This window comes from Schistocerca serialis, chromosome 4 (assembly GCF_023864345.2).
Source record: "Schistocerca serialis cubense isolate TAMUIC-IGC-003099 chromosome 4, iqSchSeri2.2, whole genome shotgun sequence".
Lineage (NCBI taxonomy): Eukaryota > Metazoa > Arthropoda > Insecta > Orthoptera > Acrididae > Schistocerca > Schistocerca serialis.
This window is the reverse complement of record NC_064641.1, coordinates 965,131,961-965,152,153: the sequence shown is the minus strand read 5'-3', so window position 1 is coordinate 965,152,153 and position 20,193 is coordinate 965,131,961.

The following is a 20,193-nucleotide window of genomic DNA, read 5'->3' as shown; positions in this document are numbered from 1 at the left end:
ATACAGCTATATGCCGACACACACCAAACGGGCAGATTCTTTGAGTCCCTGAAAACTATCTTTGGTCCAAGAGTTGGGAAGATAGCACCAGTCTGTAACAAAGATAAAAGTTGTCGGCTGACGCAACAGAGTGACATCCTGTCTCGGTGGGCGGAACATTTTAATGACGTTCTTAATCCCGACCATCAGACAACCGATATTCCATACACAGAAGCACTTGAAGACCTGCCAGTTGAGGAACAACTTGCGGATGCCCCTGCCTACAATGAATTCATTTCAGCACTGGCTAAGCTGAAAAATGAAAAAACAGCAGGATTAGATAACTTGCCATCAGAGCTATAAAAATATGGGGGGCCAAACATCAAGAAACCATTGTTTGCTCTGATCTTAAGGATTTGGGAGTATGAAATGATTCCACAAGACTGGAAAGATGCTTGTATTTCCAAGATCTATAAAGGCAAGGGTGACATATCAGACTGCAGCTCCCACAGGGGCATTTCTCTTCTGTCAGCAGCGGGAAAAGTCCTTGCCCACATAGTTAACACCCGGTTAACACACTTTGCAGAAAAACTGCTACCAGAGACCCAGTGTGGCTTTCGCCCAAACAGAGGCACAGTGGATGCCATATTTGTTGTCAAACAAATGCAAGAGAAAAGTTTAGAGCAACATCGGCCTTTGTTCATGTGCTTTGTAGACCTGGACAAAGCTTTTGATCGTGTCCCACGGGAAGCTCTCTGGATCATACAAAAGAAAACTGGGTGCCCTGACAAAATTGTCAGTTTCATTCGGCAGTTTCATGAAAACATGATGGCAAAAATCCGCCATGAGGACAAGCTCTCAGAACAGTTTCCCGTGACATGTTGTGTAAAACACGGCTGTGTTCTGGCTCCCACACTCTTCTCACTTTACTTCGCAGTTGTTATGAGAGATGCGACCAAAGCCTGTAATAATCAAATTAGTCTCGACACAAGGACAGACAAAAGTGTCTTCAACATCTCTCGCCTCAGAACAAAAAGTCGCGTATCCAAACTATCCATCTTAGAGATTCTCTACGCGGATGATGTATGCATGATGGCTAATTCTTGCGAAACTCTTCAGACTTACATAAACCTGCTAAATGCCTCCTGCAGAAGATTTGGCTTAGCCATTAGCATCACTAAGACGCAAGTTCTTAAACAACCACTTAGAGGTCTTAATGCGGATGACTCTAGTATTGAGATAAATAACAAACCCTTGCAAAATGTGTCAAAGTTCAAATACCTGGGAAGCCAAATTAGAAGTGACAACAGCCTGACATCGGAAATCGCAGCGTGTATAGCCAGCGCAGCCTCAGCCTTCGGTAAGCTTAATGACCGAGTATGGAAATCACATGATCTCAAACTACAAACAAAAATTGCAGTCTACAAAGCATTAGTATTATCCACCTTACTCTATGCCTTGGAAACCTGGTGCTGTTACAAAGCTGACATTAAGAAGCTAGATAAATTTCATCTTCGATGTCTGAGATCAATTCTGCGCATCAAATGGGAAGACCGTGTCCCAAACATGGAGATTTTGTGCCGCGTGAAACTGGCTGGTATTGAAGCTTTAATAATGAAACATCAACTGAGATGGAGTGGTCACATAGTACGCATGGATGACAGTAGGCTACCTAAAGCGGTGTTCTACTCGCAGCTCTCGTGCGGGAAGAGGAGGAAAGGTGGTCAACACCTGCGATATAAAGACACCATTAAACGCCACCTTGCAGCCTGTGGCATCCCAAGCAACCGTTGGGAGGAGCTAGCATTGCGCCAATCGGAGTGGCGATCAACTGTACATAAGAGCATCGAACAATTCGAGCAAAAGCGTGTAATGGACCTGGATGCTAAAAGAGAGCTCCGAAAATCTCAGCTCAAGCCTGTCTACACGTATACTTACAACTCTGCTGGTCAACTTCACTGTGCTCCATGCAACATGATATTCAAAGCAAAATTCGGATTCGCGAGCCACATCCGAACCTACCACAACAAGGACAGAGAAGACTGACGGAGTCACTGTCGCCGGACACGGCAAGGAGGAGGACATCATACCATTTCTAAAATCCGGCTCCTGCTTCTGGTCCTTGGCCAAAAGTTTATGGTTACTCATCGCTCAGTTGGTATTCAACCTCCATGATCTACCGAAATATTGTCATATGCTTGCATTAGTGCTTTCCTAGAAAGCTGCAGGTACCACCACGCATGATCCACAGTCATTCTGCACAACAAGCCTCTGTGTGTCACAGACTGTGGTTGCTCCCTAAATTTGGCTGTCAGTGTTAGCAAAAGTTCCTTCTTTCACTCTGTAGTGCTCTTATTCATTGCTCACAGTACTCGAGCCTTTCTGCTTACTGGTGGTTATCTAATTGAAGAGTGTTTTAATCCTAGAAACCACTTCAATGCAGCATGGTCTGTCACATTTTAATAATTTCTTCCATGCCAGTAACAATTTAAGTACATTAAACCATAGATGATGGCCAGGGTCTCCTGTATAATCAAAAGCTATACTTTCTTGTTCCAATTGATGACTTTTTTGGGAAACAATTAAAACAGATGCACCATGCAGATTATCATTACATTCAATAATCCCATAAGCAACCTATTGCTCGAGCAATTCTTACATTATTGGCTGTAGATCTTTCAGGATTCTGTATGGTTTCCCATGAATTTGTCCATCACTACCCACTGGTATCATACATTGCATAGCTGTTGTTGCTGGTAATGGTCCACCACAATTTAAAAAAGTCTAAGTCATCACAGTGAAGTTTTGACCACTGTTCTGTCTGTCTGCACAAAGTGAATCACCTTTTCATGTGATGTTGATGGATTGACAGTCTGCGTGGGACTGTCTCCTCTTGACATACCTAATCATCATCCCGCAGGATGTCCAAGTTTAATTCCCTGGCAGACAGACCTCATCTGAACTGAAGTTATCCACACACCTCGCGACTATACAAGCTCGACCTATTATCTTACGCTTGCTATATTACCACGCAGAAAATATACAATGTATTCATCTCTTTAGTGGATTCCAACAGCTCCACAGCACTCATCATCTCACTTGATAGGTCACCAAGACTATCAATTCTGTATCTGTTGGTAAAATACTGTGCAAACTGAACTTCAGTGGACACATCTGCAGTGTATTTGGTATCACCTGCATTATACTTGAAACTTGTGACAATGTCACACTAGCAGTGGTCATTTGCATCTGGACTGTTGTCCTTGATCTGCATTTTCTGGATATGGGGCAACACAGTACCCATCAGCAATGAGTGGCAGTAATTCCTTCTGGTCCTGAAAATTTCATACACCAACAATGAAACTGAGACATGTTGATCCCAATGACACCACATCATTGTCTCTTACTCCACACAACCTATATCATGTAGTTGCAACATATTGCCTGGAAATGCTCGTAAAAAATACATCCAGGGTCTAGCCTCCACCAGAATAAATCTTATCAGTTTTGGCGTTTTACCTTAATGCTTAGGATTGTGTATTGACCTTCGTAATTATGTCTGAAAATGCATCTACTGATTGATTCCATTTCAGTGACAAACCATTCAGCTGTTCTCTAGAAAGTGTCCAACTCAACCGTTTGCAATACAGTTGGTAAAGCCTTTTAATAATCTGTTCAGATGCCTGTTCCTTAATCTATCTCTCAAGGTACATTATGTGTATCTTTGAGTTACCATTCCACCTTAAATTTGCAAACCGGCCTGATGAGATATGATTGTATATGGTTAGTTAAGGGCAGCTTTCAAATCATGAATAAATACTGATACACTGTCAGTGAATTTATCCAAAACAAAGAGGCACCAAATTATCATGCCTATAAATCTTGTTGCAGCTAATGATATTCAGTGAGGCTTTTCCCTGTACCGGCTCAGCTTGCCAACACTCTTTAATGGCTACAAAATGTTAATGGGCTCCTGTTATATTACTGCTCCTTTGCACATGCAATACTACTGCTCCATTGCAGAGTTGCTGAAGTATATAGCCATGCTACTCACACCGTAAAAAAATTGATCACTTGGGCTCAGAGGGCTGGCTGGGTTCAGGAGGCTGTCCAACCATCACACCAGGTGTGGTGAGTGGATTCTCATCTGACACCCACGGGCATTAGTGAAACAGTGTCAAGACACAGAACTGTTATTTTTGATAAAGTGCAATGATTGACTTTTCTACACTCCAGCACAGTGGCAGAAGCACCCACCCAGTACACGCTGTCTGAGGCGAGTGGCAGCAGCATCAGCTCTGGCTGTGTAATGGCACCAGACCTGTCAGTCCTATGCAGCCGACACTTTGAAAGTGTGCCTCAGTTACTGGGTATATTCTGTGCAGGCTTGGTATGTGAAGTATTACCTACCTTCATGTCTCATCTTTCATTTATACTGCACAGGTTTGAACACTTTGGTGCCTACCCCTCCCATTTGGTATGACAGATCATGGCTTTTAACCTTTAATCTAGTTTGATTAACTTTTGTGTTTTTGGCATTCAGTCTGCAACACTAAGATACATCCAGTTGTCGCGTGCACACTTGAGATGCCCGAATGCTGTTCTGTCACTCGTGCTCTGAGAATTAGTAGACAATGAATTATTGTCACACGACAGATACTTGCATCAGTATCACATTATCCAACATGAATGCCATGCGACTTGATCTCAAAGTTAATGTCATGATCAATGGGAAATTGCTAATTTAATAAGTGACCTTCCCATAACAAAACAAACTTACCATTTTCATGATTACAACAGCTTCTTACATCATATGTGTGACAAGAATTGGGAATAGTGGGAGTATAAGTTATTGAAAAATTTTTCACCTATATTCTGGTTTATAATAATTATTGAAGAATCTTCCAAACTTTCTATTCACAAAGTGAATTCCTTACTGATTGAGCTCTGATTAACTTTACATTCTGCTCTTTCAAGAAAGAACTGAACGATGATCTACAAAGCAGTCCATAATCACGATATAAAGGTTTCAAAATGTACACTGGTCAAGCTGCTGGTGCACAACGAAATTTGTTCTGTTTTTGGCCATTATCACTCGACAGATGATAAAATCTAAAATATTAGACCTACATACTCCTGAATGGTATCACTGGAACCTTTGCGAAAATATCTGCATACTTTCCTTGCTTAAAATGAATCTACATAAAATTCACAAATGAGGCAGTAAGATGATTCTCACTGGACATGTTTCAAATGAGCAATGATTTCTTAGAAAATTGACTGGTCACTTATATTCCATGTATCAGTGAGGTTAGTGAATATGGAAACACTGTTAGATCATTTTGGCTCAGGTACGTATTGAATTAAACAACCAATGTAGTGTTTGGACTCGACGGTCATAGCTCATATAAAGAAATGTGGCATACATCTGAATTAAATACATGCATCTCCTAGTCTGATCAATTCTATCTAGTAACAGGAAGAAATTAAAACTTATTCTGAATTATTGAAGCTTGGTTCTTAGAAGACTGCAGAGCTCTGAAAAATGCAGTAGACACTCACTGGTCCCAAGCAGCTTTGCCCATCAGCCTGCCTAAGACTTTATGGGGCAATGGGAACGAAGAGCATTGCCACCAGCTGCACATATCCCATGGATAATGGGCCATTCTCTCACTCGAGGCAAGCTATATAAATGGCTTAGGAGGAGTCCTTTTGAAATTGTTTGCAGCTGATACTGATATTTGCCATCCAAGGAAGGCATCACAGTATTAAAATCAATTGCAAAATTATTTAATCTTAATATCTGTATGGTGTGAAGAATGGAAATGTGATACCACCCCCCCCCCCCCCCCCCCAAAAAAAAAGAAAAACAGATAAATAAATAAAAAGTGTGAGGTCATTCACATAAGTACCAAAATAAATCTGTTAAATTTCAACTACACAGGAAACCACATAAATATAAAAGGTAGTCTGTTCTACTAGATAAGTAGACTTTTGAGTTACAAACAAATTAAATTGAAATGATAATGTTGTTTAGAAGCCAAGCCAAAGACTGCATTTTATTGCTAGAACATTTAGTAGACACCAACGTATTCTTGTGGTTTATGGGATCCTTATCAGGTAAGGCTAATTGAGTACACTGAAAAAGTTTAAAGAAGGACACTTCATTTTGTAATATCGTGAAATGGGTGGAGGGGGGAGGTGAAGCGGAGAGAAAATCACTGATATGATAATTGTCATGGCAACCATTTAAACAAACACTTTTTTCATTGAAGCTAGATTTATGTAGAAATGTGGAAATATTTGGTTGACACCTATGTAAGTACGGAGAAATTTCAATTCAACAATTCTAACAACTTAAATGTATCCATGTGGAAACTGAACTCTCTTAAGTGTTCGTCTTTCCTACATGCAGCTGGAGAGTGGAACGGTAGAGAAAAAATGTGAACATGGTTCAAAGAACCCTCTGATATGCACTTACTGGAGCATGTCATCAATCTACACTCCTGGAAATGGAAAAAAGAACACATTGACACCGGTGTGTCAGACCCACCATACTTGCTCCCGACACTGCCAGAGGGCTGTACAAGCAATGATCACACGCAAGGCACAGCGGACACACCAGGAACCACGGTGTTGGCCGTCGAATGGCGCTAGCTGCGCAGCATTTGTGCACCGCCGCCGTCAGTGTCAGCCAGTTTGCCGTGGCATACGGAGCTCCATCGCAGTCTTTAACACTGGTAGCATGCTGCGACAGCGTGGACGTGAACCGTATGTGCAGTTGACGGACTTTGAGCGAGGGCATATAGTGGGCATGCGGGAGGCCGGGTGGACGTACCGCCGAATTGCTCAACACGTGGGGCGTGAGGTCTCCACAGTACATCGATGTTGTCGCCAGTGGTCGGCGGAAGGTGCACGTGCCCGTCGACCTGGGACCGGACCGCAGCGATGCACGGATGCACGCCAAGACCGTAGGATCCTACGCAGTGCCGTAGGGGACCGCACCACCACTTCCCAGCAAATTAGGGACACTGTTGCTCCTGGGGTATCGGCGAGGACCATTCGCAACCGTCTCCATGAAGCTGGGCTACGGTCCCGCACACCATTAGGCCTTCTTCCGCTCACGCCCCAACATCGTGCAGCCCGCCTCCAGTGGTGTCGCGACAGGCGTGAATGGAGGGACGAATGGAGACGTGTCGTCTTCAGCGATGAGAGTCGCTTCGGCCTTGGTGCCAATGATGGTCGTATGCGTGTTTGGCGCTGTGCAGGTGAGCGCCACAATCAGGACTGCATACGACCTAGGCCCACAGAGCCAACACCCGGCATCATGGTGTGGGGAGCGATCTCCTACACTGGCCGTACACCACTGGTGATCGTCGAGGGGACACTGAATAGTGCACGGTACATCCAAACCGTCATCGAACCCATCGTTCTACCATTCCTAGACCGGCAAGGGAACTTGCTGTTCCAACAGGACAATGCACGTCCGCATGTATCCCGTGCCACTCAACGTGCTCTAGAAGGTGTAAGTCAACTACCCTGGCCAGCAAGATCTCCGGATCTGTCCCCCATTGAGCATGTTTGGGACTGGATGAAGAGTCGTCTCACGCGGTTTGCACGTCCAGCACGAACGCTGGTCCAACTGAGGCGCCAGGTAGAAATGGCATGGCAAGCCGTTCCACAGGACTACATCCAGCATCTCTACGATCGTCTCCATGGGAGAATAGCAGCCTGCATTGCTGCGAAAGGTGGATATACACTGTACTAGTGCCAACATTGTGCATGCTCTGTTGCCTGTGTCTATGTGCCTGTGGTTCTGTCAGTGTGATCATGTGATGTATCTGACCCCAGGAATGTGTCAATAAAGTTTCCCCTTCCTGGGACAATGAATTCACGGTGTTCTTATTTCAATTTCCAGGAGTGTACATCTACACTACTTCTATGCAACTTGCACTAAACGACATCAGTCTCCACAATGGGTCCTGCTGTTCCACAGAATCACATAGACAGCTTGACAAGTAGACAGCATACTGACATAGGTTGCTCCTCCAGCCTGCTCTGCTGCCGAATGAATAACTGTACTGGAAATGAGTAGTTCTTGTGGGAGGCTGCTATGTGTTCGTTATGCATCTGATCTGCTTTGTCCATCTGCTCAGCTTTCCTGAACGCTCCATGATGACCCAACTTTACTTTCCAGTCACTCTCGCTGCTGTATTTCGTAGCATCAGCATACGGCTATTTCATCTGAGTTACACTTTCTTGCTTAATTGTTTATGGTAAACAGAATGACAGCACCTTCCTCCTAAGATATTTTGCTCCATAGGCTTCTCAGACAGCCCAGCTCATATGGTATGCCGCAATCTGTTCCATAATCTGGACATAATTACAATATCAACGGTCTCCCCAAAACGAAATGTCACTCTATTACTGCAGCTTGGCCTGCTTTCCTCTGCTTCCTAAGTTGCCAGGTAAGATGTCTGAATTTTTACTGGACTGTGCCATTATATTCATTCTTGGCACAGCACTTCATAGCAGAGTGTTGTCAGTATTGTAGTAGAAGATTTACATGTATCAGATGGCTATCCATTGGTCAATATCATTTCAGTGTTCAATATTTTTCAAATGTAAACGAATTTTGTATCAGATTTAACTCATTAAACACCAACAGTAAAGCTCTTCAAATTTTACAATGGGTGTTTATCTCACATGCAGAAAATGTCTGGCTTCTGCCACACTCCCCTTGTGCCAGATTTTGAACATACAAAATCAGTATTTGAGACAGGAGTTAATCCTGGCATTGATTCACGCTTCATAATTGAGATGATTCACGAACTTGTACAGCAAGAGTATGCATCCTGAACAATGTTAGTATTGATGGTGTCTCCATAGGAGTAGTGAGAGATAGCCAGATTCCCATTCTTTGTATTGTAAAGTGTATCACCTCCTCTCTGCTACTGGGGCCAATGTGATATTCAGACATAGTGTGCATGGAATTCTGCTGAAGTGAGGTTGTTGTCTAATCTAATCCCAACATCAGAATGGAGGTGAGTCAGTCAACTCGTAAAATCAAAATGTGATGGCAAAGCATCCTGATTTGTGTATTTAACCAACCAGCTCAGGTAACTTACCATGACCTACATCAACATCTACATTTATACTCTGCAAGCCACCCAACGGTGTGTGGCGGAGGGCGCTTTATGTGCCACTGTCATTACCTCCCTTTCCTGATCCAGTCATGTATGGTTCGTGAGAAGAATGACTGCCAGAAAGCCTCCATGTGCACTCGAATCTCTCTGATTTTACATTTGTGATCTTCTCAGGATGTATTAGTAGGGGGAAGCAATATATTCGATACCTCATCCAGAAATGCACCCTCACGAAACCTGGACAGCAAGCTACACCACGATGCACAGCGCCTCTCTTGTAGAGTCTGCCACTTGAGTTTGTTAAAGATTTCCATAATGCTATCACGCTTACTAAAAAACCCTGTGACAAAACGCGCCGGTCTTTGTTGGATCTTCTCTATCTCCTCTGTCAACCTGCCCTGGTACGGATACACACTGATGAGCAATAATCAAGTGTAGGTCAAACGAGTGTTTTGTAAGCTACCTCCTTTGTTGATGGACTACATTTTCTAAGGACTCTCCCAATGAATCTCAACCTGGCATCCACCTTACCAACAATTAATTTTAGATGATCATTCCACTTCAAATCGTTCCATGCGCATACTCCCAGAATTTTACAGAAGTAACTGCTAGCAGTGTTTGTCCCGCTATCATATAATCATACAATAAAGGATCTTTCTTTCTATGTATTCTCAATACATTACATTTGTCTGTGTTAAGGGTCAGTTGCCTCTCCCTGCACCAAGTGCCTATCCGCTGCAGATCTTCCTGCATTTCGCTACAATTTTCTAATGATGCAACTTCTCTGTATACTACAGCATCATCAACGAAAAGCCGCATGGAACTTCCGACACTATCTACTAGGTCATTTATATATATTGTGAAAAGCAGTGGTCCCATAACACTCCCCTGTGGTATGCGAGAGATTACTTTAGTGTCTGTAGATGTCTCTCCATTGAGAACAACATACTGTGTCTTGTTTGCTAAAAACTCTTCAATCCAGCCACACAACTGGGCTGATATTCCATAGGCTCTTACTTTGTTTATCAGGCAACAGTGCAGAACTGTATCGAATGCCTTCCAGAAGTCAAGGAAAATGGCATCTACCTGGCAGCCTGTATCTGACCAGTCTGAAGTCATGGAAAATGGCATCTACCTGGGAGCCTGTATCTAATATTTTCTGGGTGCCGTGAACAAATAAAGCGCGTTGGGTCTCACATGATCGCTGTTTCTGGAATCCATGTTGATTCCTACAGAGTAGATTCTGGGTTCTTAGAAATGACACGATACCTGAGCAAAAAACATGTTCTAAAATTCTACAACAGGTCGATGTCAGAGATATAGGCCTATAGTTTTGCGCATCTGCTCGACGACCCTTCTTGGAAACTGGAACTACTTGTGCTCTTTTCCAATCATTTGGACCTCATGTTGTGGCAGTTCCTGGATTGAACCATGACTGAAGTGTATGGAAGAGATACACAACATGGTGTTGGGCAGATGTGAATGCTCTGGATAGAAATTAGTGGTCAGTATTTCTGTATCATACTTCCGTACCGAGATCTTTGCAGCAGTATTAATTGCAGGTATCTCATGAACAGCATTGACCAAATTATTTGAATAGCCCAAAAGGTCAGGCATAACAGTGTCATTGTACATGCCACCTGTAGCATTTGTGTGTGGTAGCTGAGCAATTGATGTAGCAGAATGATACAAGAATAGGATATATGTTGCTAATGTTGAGGTGTCAAGTAGGAACAGAGTGCATCTCCTTATGCTAGTTGGTAAGATACTTAAACCAAACAGCATAGAATTATTATAAACATTTTTTCCTGATTTTGATGACATGTAATGTTGACTTAACATGTAACTTCACCTATAATTGGCATTCATGGTACTTTTGGCTTTCAACAAAGTCAAAGATAGATTTTATTGCTGTAATGAAACATTTTTTGAAAGCAACAGTCTGTCGTCACTAACTAGATTACTTGAACATTTCCAACTATCTCTTTTCTAGTATTCTCCTCTATTGTAATATTGATTTATCATTTGGAGGTCTGGAGTCAATGGCATCTTTGATATATTGAACAACTTCAATAGTGTCCTTGTATAGATGATACTTCAAGGGCTGAACTACTAGTCATGAAGATATGCATGATGCCATCCTTTCTGCTTTGTCATCTACTTACACTAAAGTGCATTTTGGTAACCTGGTGTGTTACTGTTAAGTCAGTCTTTTGGTATTAACAAATGGCAAGATAGAGAAACTTTCTAATTTTCAAAATATTACGTAATAAAATGCCTCCGTCAGTGAACTCGCTCCAATAAGATTTCAACAGATGTGTGTTCAAGGAAACCTACATGCTCTTGCTGTTACCTGCTGGATTCAGAAAATGTTTTATTTAATATTTTTACACTATATTATAAGTCACAGCTACAACAAACATTGCAGATTGTTTGACAGCTTTGATGATACTCTGAAGCAACTGACTAGTCTTAACTGTGTAGTAATTTTGATTAACTGGTTGCTTATACAACCCATGATTGTAGCAACATGAACGTTGGAATGTGGATTTAATGTCATGAAGGACAAGACTTCAGATGCATGAAGGAATTTTATTGCACACCTGAAGATGTCGTACATTGTCTTCTTCTTCTTCTTCTTCATCGTCGCCTTGACCCATATCACATAGGGTTGGCGTTGATCTTCTGGATCCTTCTCCTCCATAGTACTCTATCCGTTGCATCTTCCTTCTTCAATCCTTTCCCCCTTAGGTCCCTGGATATCTTATCCTTCCACCTCATCTTCAGTATTCCTCTCCTTCTTGCACCTTCAATCTTTATATCTTCAATTCTGTTTCTGATATACTCTTACCCTTTTCTTTGTAAGTGTCCATACCTCATTAGTCTGCTCTCTTGTATCTCTTTCCCCATGGGTCCCACTTTCACAGCTCCTCTAACAAATTCATTTCTAATCCTGTTCTTCCTTGTTAACCCACACATCCACCTCAGCATCTTGATTTCTGCCACTTCCATCTTCCTTACCTGGGCTACTGTGATTGGCCATGTCTCTGCCCCGTATATCATAGCAGGCCTTACCACTGACTTGTACACTTTCCCTGTCAACCCAATGCTCACCTTCTTGTCACACAACACTCCACTCATTTTCCTCCAGTTGCTCCAACCACAATTTATTTGGTGTTGTATCTTGCTTTCCAGTCCTTCGTCGCTCTGTATGTATGACCCCAGGTATTTAAATTTGCAGACCGATTTCAGCTCATCATCCTGGATCTTGCAAGACCTCATCTGGACATCCTTCAGTGCTAAATATTCTGACTTTCTCCTGCTAATATTCATCCCTGTTTCTTCTAGTGCCTTCCTCCAATCCTCCAACTTTTCCTAAAGTCTGTCAATGCTCTGCTCACAAAGAACCACATCATCCGCAAACATCATATTCCATGGCGCCTCCTTCTTCACATCTTTCACCAGCACATCCATAATCAGGTCAAAGAGATAGGGACTAGGCACAGATCATTGATGTTACTCTACTTTTACTGGAAACTCCTTTGTCATGCCCACACTACTTCTCACCTGCATCATTGCTCCTCTGTACTTTTCTTTCACTAAGGTGCGCGTCATATATCTTGGCGGCCGAGTTTAGGTTCGTTCTGCGCATTTGACATCACAAATCACAGTCAGCCAATGAACAGAGAACGACACTGCCAGATCTCGACTGCAGTGCAGAGCACGGACGAGTGTCTTCAATTTTAGAAACGTTCAGTCATAAATGAAGTAATTGAACAAAAGCAATGTCTTGATAGCAGACTTTCTTTTATAGAAAGTTTGTAAAAAGCATTCTTTACACCAATTGCTTCATATTCTATTAATTAATTAAACCAAACAAACAATAAGCCTCCTAATTCAGGCGATAGCAAGGAAAGGTGTTTGTATCAGTCTCACGAACCGCGTTTTCGCAATAAAGAACAGCGGTAATTGTTTATTTCCTATTGTACTTCGATGCAACGTGAGTAATTCATAGTCACCCAAACAGTGTTTGTCGGTATTTTGCAAACGTTTAGAGTGCTCCAGGAGATGCCAGAAATGAGTAGCTGCGTTGGCGTAATGGTTAAGGTGTTGGGCTGCTAATCGGAAGATTCTGAGTTCAAGGCTTGTTGCATACTAAATATTTTATTTATTTAAAAACAATAGCGAAGTGTCTTACTTAATGAATTTTATTCGTTTGCATGTAATGTTTTGAAATTTCCTGTGCTTCATTATAATCATAATAAGTTTTCAGTTTTTGTAATTTTCTCCTCCAATATTTCTTTTCACAGCAATTAAAAACAACGAAAAGGCACACATACAATATTCATGTTATCCGTTTTGTTTGTATATCGCCTCTTCCGCAGTCGCTGTTTTACTATTCATATTGAGATATATTCTTTTGTGGCAGTATTAAAAGTATTATTTAGAGCAGAATTTCGGCTCATACGTTGCCGAGCTGTTTGATTGTCTGACGGAATTATTTGCTTCGCTGCTTTGGCAACATCATATTGAATTGTTTCGTCGACTGATCTATGTTTTGGCAAGTATTTGCTGTCCGTTGTGACAAAAACAAAATGTTTGTGCACTGTGCCTCACTGGCAATATATTTTAGTTTTATGTTTTATTACGTCCAAAATTCAGTTTTGCGTACTTCGCCAACTTCGTTTTAATCAGAACGTTTTAGAAAAAAGCGAAATGACTCTGGTATAAAGAAAGTTTTGTTACAGTTGCTAAAGATAGAATATTTCCCAATTTATAAACACTGTTTACGTTGTAAAGGGTGTTCATTTTATGGGGACATTGAAATCTCTTGAAAACAACACACAGAGCCAAAATAAATCCTAATGAAAATTAGTTCCTCCCGGAAGGGGACATCCAATTATAACAAATTTGACTACAAATTCGTCGAATTTGGTAACATTGGATGTCCCCCTCTGAGACAAAAAAAAATTAGTTATAAATTTGTTTGATCTGATGTGTAGGTTTGCGGATATTTCAATGTCTCCAATTAAAATGAACACTCTGTATAGTTGGAACCATGAACGACTGCGGTCGATTTAAGGCTCGTTCTACGCACCTGACGTCACGCATCCGCTGACAGCCAATGAGTGTTCAGTAGTTTTCTGAAAGGTCTGCTGGGAATGTCTTGGCGAGTGCGAGTGTTAAATGTGATTGTAGTTATTCTTTGGTGAATTTTTATTGCATTTGTTGCAAGTTGTCATGGCTGATAATGGTGGTAAGCGACAAACTCTCCATAAACAGGCGAGGGACATAATTTACCGGATTCATGCTTTTTTCAAGCGCGAAGCAGAAAACGGTGGACCTATCACGCATGTCGCCAGATCTCAGGAACGCACTGCAGAAGCGACAGGCATTAGCTTGAGAACCATTCAGCGGATTGCCAATGAAGGAAAGTTATCTACGGAGACCTGTGGAAGCCCACTCTTCAGATCGCCAGGGAAATATCGCACTCGTGAGAGGACTGTAACTAATTTAGATAATTTCGACAAAGATGTTCTAAGACGAGAAGTGCTCAACATGTACAATACAGGCGAATTTCCTACTGTAAAAAAAAATCACTGTGAAAATGCGTGAAACCATAAATTTTAAAGGTAGCATGACTTCTATGAATAGAATACTTAAAAACATTGGATTCAAATATGTACATGCAAATGACGGAAGAAAGTTTTTAATGGAACATAGTGATATCGCTGCTTCAAGGGCACAGTTTTTAAGACATATTATTGAAGTAAGAAAATCCAGGAATAAGAACATTTTTTTCTTGGACAAAACATGGGTGAACCAAAATCACACAAGGAAAGCGTGTTGGAAAATGAGTGATGGTTCGGGTGGGTTTAAAGTACCAGTTGGTAAAGGTAGACGAATAATTGTGCTTCACGCTGGTTCTGCTTCTGGATTCATTCCAGAAAGCAAATTAGTGTTCCAGGCAAAAAAGAGAAATTCAGGGGATTATCATTCCGAAATGAACTCTGAGACATTTAAATTGTAGTTTAGGAATCAGTTTCTCCCTTACTTGCCTGCAAACTTGGTGATTGTAGTGGACAATGCGACTTATCACTCTGTTGTTGTTGACAAGACACCCACAACAAGTACAAAAAAAGCCGATATCATGTTATGGCTTGCAAGTAAAAATATTCCACATACTGCCAACCAAACTCGTGCTGAAATGTTGAATCTTGTAGTGCTTCATAAGCCTCGCACAAAAGTTTATGAAATCGATTGTATTGCACAGGAACATGGACACACAGTTTTGCGTTTGCCACCGTACCATTGCCAATACAATCCGATAGAGTTAATTTGGGCACAAGTGAAAGGGTATGTCGCAGAACGAAACGTGACATTTAAAATTGCTGATACAGAAAGGCTTCTGCACGAAGCACTTGACAGAATTACTTCTTCAGCATGGGCTGAATGTGTTCGGCATGCACAAAGGCTACAGGAGGAGGACATGGACAGGGAAATTGTAATTGACGATCTGCTTGAACCCATCGTCATAACTCTAAGACCTGATGATTCGGACTGCAACACTGACTACAGCGATGCAGAAGAGTATCGCAGCGATGGACAACAATGAAGGGTAAGGCACATACACAATAATACTCATGTTCTCTTTCTTGTTTTTGTTCCACAGTTGCAATTTTACAAATGGTATTGAAATATATTCCTCTTCTGCAACTGTAATAAGCGTCTTATTTAGACCAGACGCGTTTTTCTCTTTTGAAGTATCTTCATTGGACAGCATTGTGTCTCCTCCATTGCCAAGTCACCTTTCGTAGTTTTGTGCTGAGGTAACACAATATTCAACGTTTGTGTCGGATGATCAGCGTTTTAGCAAATAAATGCTTTTTGTGTGTGCCACACACGAAAATTATATTTGACATAGCCCAGAGCACTGATACACAGTATATTCAAGTCCTAATGTTTTTGTAAGTCCACAGTTTTGTTTAACATATTTTGTATACTTCCTTTTGATTGATTGAAGTGCTTTAAAATAAAGTCAAATGCGCCTGGTGTAAATAAAACTTTTATTACAGTCGCGAAAGATGGAATATTTCTCAATATTACATACGACACCAATCTGGTACTTAAATTAAATGAGATGTTGTTATACAGTAAATTTTATATGAAATTTAGGTATCTTGTCCACATTTCATTCTCAACATTGTGGTAACTACAATCGAACATACGGAAAGTATACGCTATGAACTTTACCTCTGCAAACTCTTCAAAATTTCGTGCAATGGTTTACTACATTTAATGCTGCAATATAACTGCGTTGAAAATCGAAACAAAATTAAGTCATTTATGGGGGGAAGGTATCAGTCAAGAAGATGTGTCAAAATCAAATTTTTGGGCCAAATAGTTTTTGTGAAATCGAATGATAAGTGTGTCAAAGCAGTCGGAACACTATGTGTCTGCACAGGCGAGCAGTGCAGTGGTTACAAAATCGCGCACGGCGTGGAATGCGGGGAGCACGTCTCTGTAGCAGCGAAAGGTTTAATGCGGCCGTGGTGGCTTTACTTCATAAACTGCGCGCTCCCCCCTACACGTAAGTTTGAGAACTACACTGCTACGGCGCTGCTTCTCTTGGCGCGTACAACTGGCAACGCTGCAATCTCCCACGTCTGGGTGGGCATGCGCGAGCCGCCAAGATAAATGAATTGAACTATAACCTCACATACTTCTCTGGCATGTACTGCTCTCTCATGCCAAGAAGGACTGATTATTCCAAACCAATTTACATTCAGTGGATGCAGAACATTGGCAGCATCATTAATGCATTCTTTTATCAACTCAGAAGTTATAAAGTTGCACTTGACACAGCAAGAGCTGAAAAATCATTTTCTAATGCCAAGTACCAATGGGCTGTCACTGCTGTCATTCAGAAAAGTTGAGATCTGTGCTCCTAAAGTACTACACCAATTAGATGAGACATATACTAAAAGAAAAGTGTAAACCTCTTATGATCCTAGCAATACACCAGATTCATTAGGTGTCATCTGACTGCTCCTTTGACTCAATTAATTTTGCAGCCCATTTAGAGTTCAAAAGTAAGCAGTACTCATCCACGAGAAATGTGTTCCAATTTCATTCTGTATCAAATTTTGTTACTGTGCACAAACAAAAACTGGCACTCCTGTCAGTTTTTAAATGTTGTCACATTTCCAGTTGTCTATCACTTTGATTGGCAAAAGTAAGAAACTGAAATTGTGCCTAGCCTCTGAACAGAGAGAGAGAGAGAGAGAGAGAGAGAGAGAGAGAGAGAGAGAGAGAGAGAGAGAGAGAGCAAGCACAGGTGCATGCTCGGGTGGGGGGGACTGGACTGAGAGGTTCTATTGATTAAGGGTCATGAGAATTGAGTAGATTGAAGTCCAGGCAGGGGCAAGCTAGAAGGTCTGTGTCTACTACTGAGAACATAAGTAGCTATTTTGTTCAGAATATCAGGAGACAGTTTTGCAAACAGCTCACGGTGCATGTGTTCAGGCATCAGTCTACTTGGAACATTTCCCAGAAGTGGTCTTCACTGGATAGCCTGAAGATATTGTTTTTCTGATGTACTGTAGGCCTTCTAGCATATATCCATTCCAGTTCTTTCTTTAGATAGGTAAATTTCAGAGATCAGTGTTGAAAACAATGAAGATAGTGCGTAGCCTTAAACCAAACAAATTTCTTTATTGCTTTAAACAATGTAGTAAGCAGCCACTTTGTATGACCTTTTATTTGTACCAACATACATTTCAGAATTTAACCCATCTTCAACTGGTGTAATACATACTTAAATCATCAGTTGGCACATCATTACAGAAATTAACTTCAATTTGGGTGCTGCAGCTGCCCCATTCAAAATAACAAATTTGTTTGTCTATTATATTTCAAGAGCTTTATGTCTACAGTACATTACTCTTTAGATGCACTTACTTTCTGTTCTGCATACTGTTGCTCCTAATTTCTCCATTAAAACTATGGCACAACACATTTTATTTGTATGATGCATAAACACAGGAGCATTGCCATGTTGCCAACTGATAAAAGTGACAATAGATATAATTTTTTGATATAAACAAAGTACACCTTCCTAATAAATACTGAAATTACTGCTGCTGTCTTTTGGCTTATATATTAAATATTTTTAATTTTAAAATTAAACTTAAAAATTGTAGGTAAAATATATGGCCTGCTGAATTGATGATTTTTAATGAATAAAGACAAGAAAACTGATTGGATGAGATATATGGTATTTTATTCATTATCAGTATTTGGGCTGTGGTTGTATAAGTAAATGATGGAATTTTCATGGAAACATTCTAAATGACCAGAGTTATCCAACAAAATGTCATTTGAGGATGCACATTTGTGAGATAAGATTCAAATTTCGTAGAGTAGGTTCATTCTTTCACCTAAATTGGCCAGGTGAAGTATTAGTAGGTTGTGTGGTATGTCTGTAACCTGCTGTCACTCTTCAGTTGCACATAAGGAAAGTGTGGATTTGCTTAACCTTTTCTGAAAAACATTATAGTGACATCCACACAGTTACCTTGAACTGTTCATTGGTAACACCTGTCATGAGCAAGATGGTGTAACAGCTGATTTGTACAGGAAATGACAACAGTGTTTTAGTTTTGATGGTGGGAGAGGTAAAAGTTTTGTTTTAACATAGCATACTGTACCATAGTAGATATCATTGTTTGAATCTGTGTTTTTCTGCAAAAACTCAGTTTCTCCACATTAACCCACACTAAATGATTGAACACAACGTTTTATCATTAATATATTACTGCAGATGTGGTCTGCGTATTATCAAAATTTTTTGAATGCTATGTATCGCCATGCAGCGAACTTCTTATTGATGACCAGATGCCTTTGAAATGGGTGCAGATAGAAATATATGTCAGAGTCTGCGAATATCACATTGTTCCAGGTCACATAAGTGAACAATGAATGATTTAAAAGTATGACTGTAAATTACAGTGAGGAATCACAGTAGTTTGTAGTGCCTGGAAGGATATTTTCCTTTTATGACTCTTGTTAGCACCATCTTTGTACTCCTCAGAATAGCTTAAGTCTTTTTTGGAAATAACGCCATCACAGTCAGGGTTTTCACTTTGTTTCAAACAAATTTCCATATAAATATCTCTTCAGAAATTCTTCTAGTCCACTGCTGTCTCCTCTGTTTGATAAAGTTTATCTGTGATAAAGTTCCCACATCTTTTTACCTGCTTATAGGTTACCAAAAATTTTTGACATAACTCAATTTACTTTTCAGAAACCAAGAACTTCAATAAATAAGGCAAATCATTTGCTGGCCATTCTTTTTGCAGCTCCACTGCACACAGTCTGTACTTCTCTATTATGAGCAATAAGGGCTGTAACTACACCACACTTGCAACCCCTTGTAGTGCTGGCTACAAATTAGTTTGCCAAGCACCACTTGGCAACATTGGCCTCATGGTCCATAAGGACAAGGTTACAGGCATGAATTCATTCACATGCTGAAGTTGACAAAGCTTAGCTCAGAAAACTTTAAGATATTATAAAAGCTTTTACAAAAATATTGTTTTGGTTGATGGTACGTGACCCCCTTGACACCTCTTTGGATCTGCTCCATTCAGAACCATCTCTACAGGAAATTTATTAATGGGGTTTACATAACTACATCCTTGTCACAGCCTGTGCCTAACAGGTGGGGAGACATCAGTTACATAGACATTAGTCTGTGATAAGAGTCAAAAATTGAAATGGCAGTATGCTGCAATAGCAGAAACTGAAGAAAGGGTCATCTACTCAACACAGTAATTTGTGAGTGTGTGTCATCAGTACCATAATTCCACATTTTGTACATAAATGTTTCTCCTTTAAACTAATTTTTCATGCACCATTCCAAAGCAGTCTAAAGTTCACAAGCTCGCTTACTTTTTCTCATATAACAGGTAACCTATTATTCTAACTCTAATTTACATAATTATTACTTTTACTGATAAACCAGTCAGCAAGTATGTTACATACCGGCAGTTTGAAGGGTGTACAG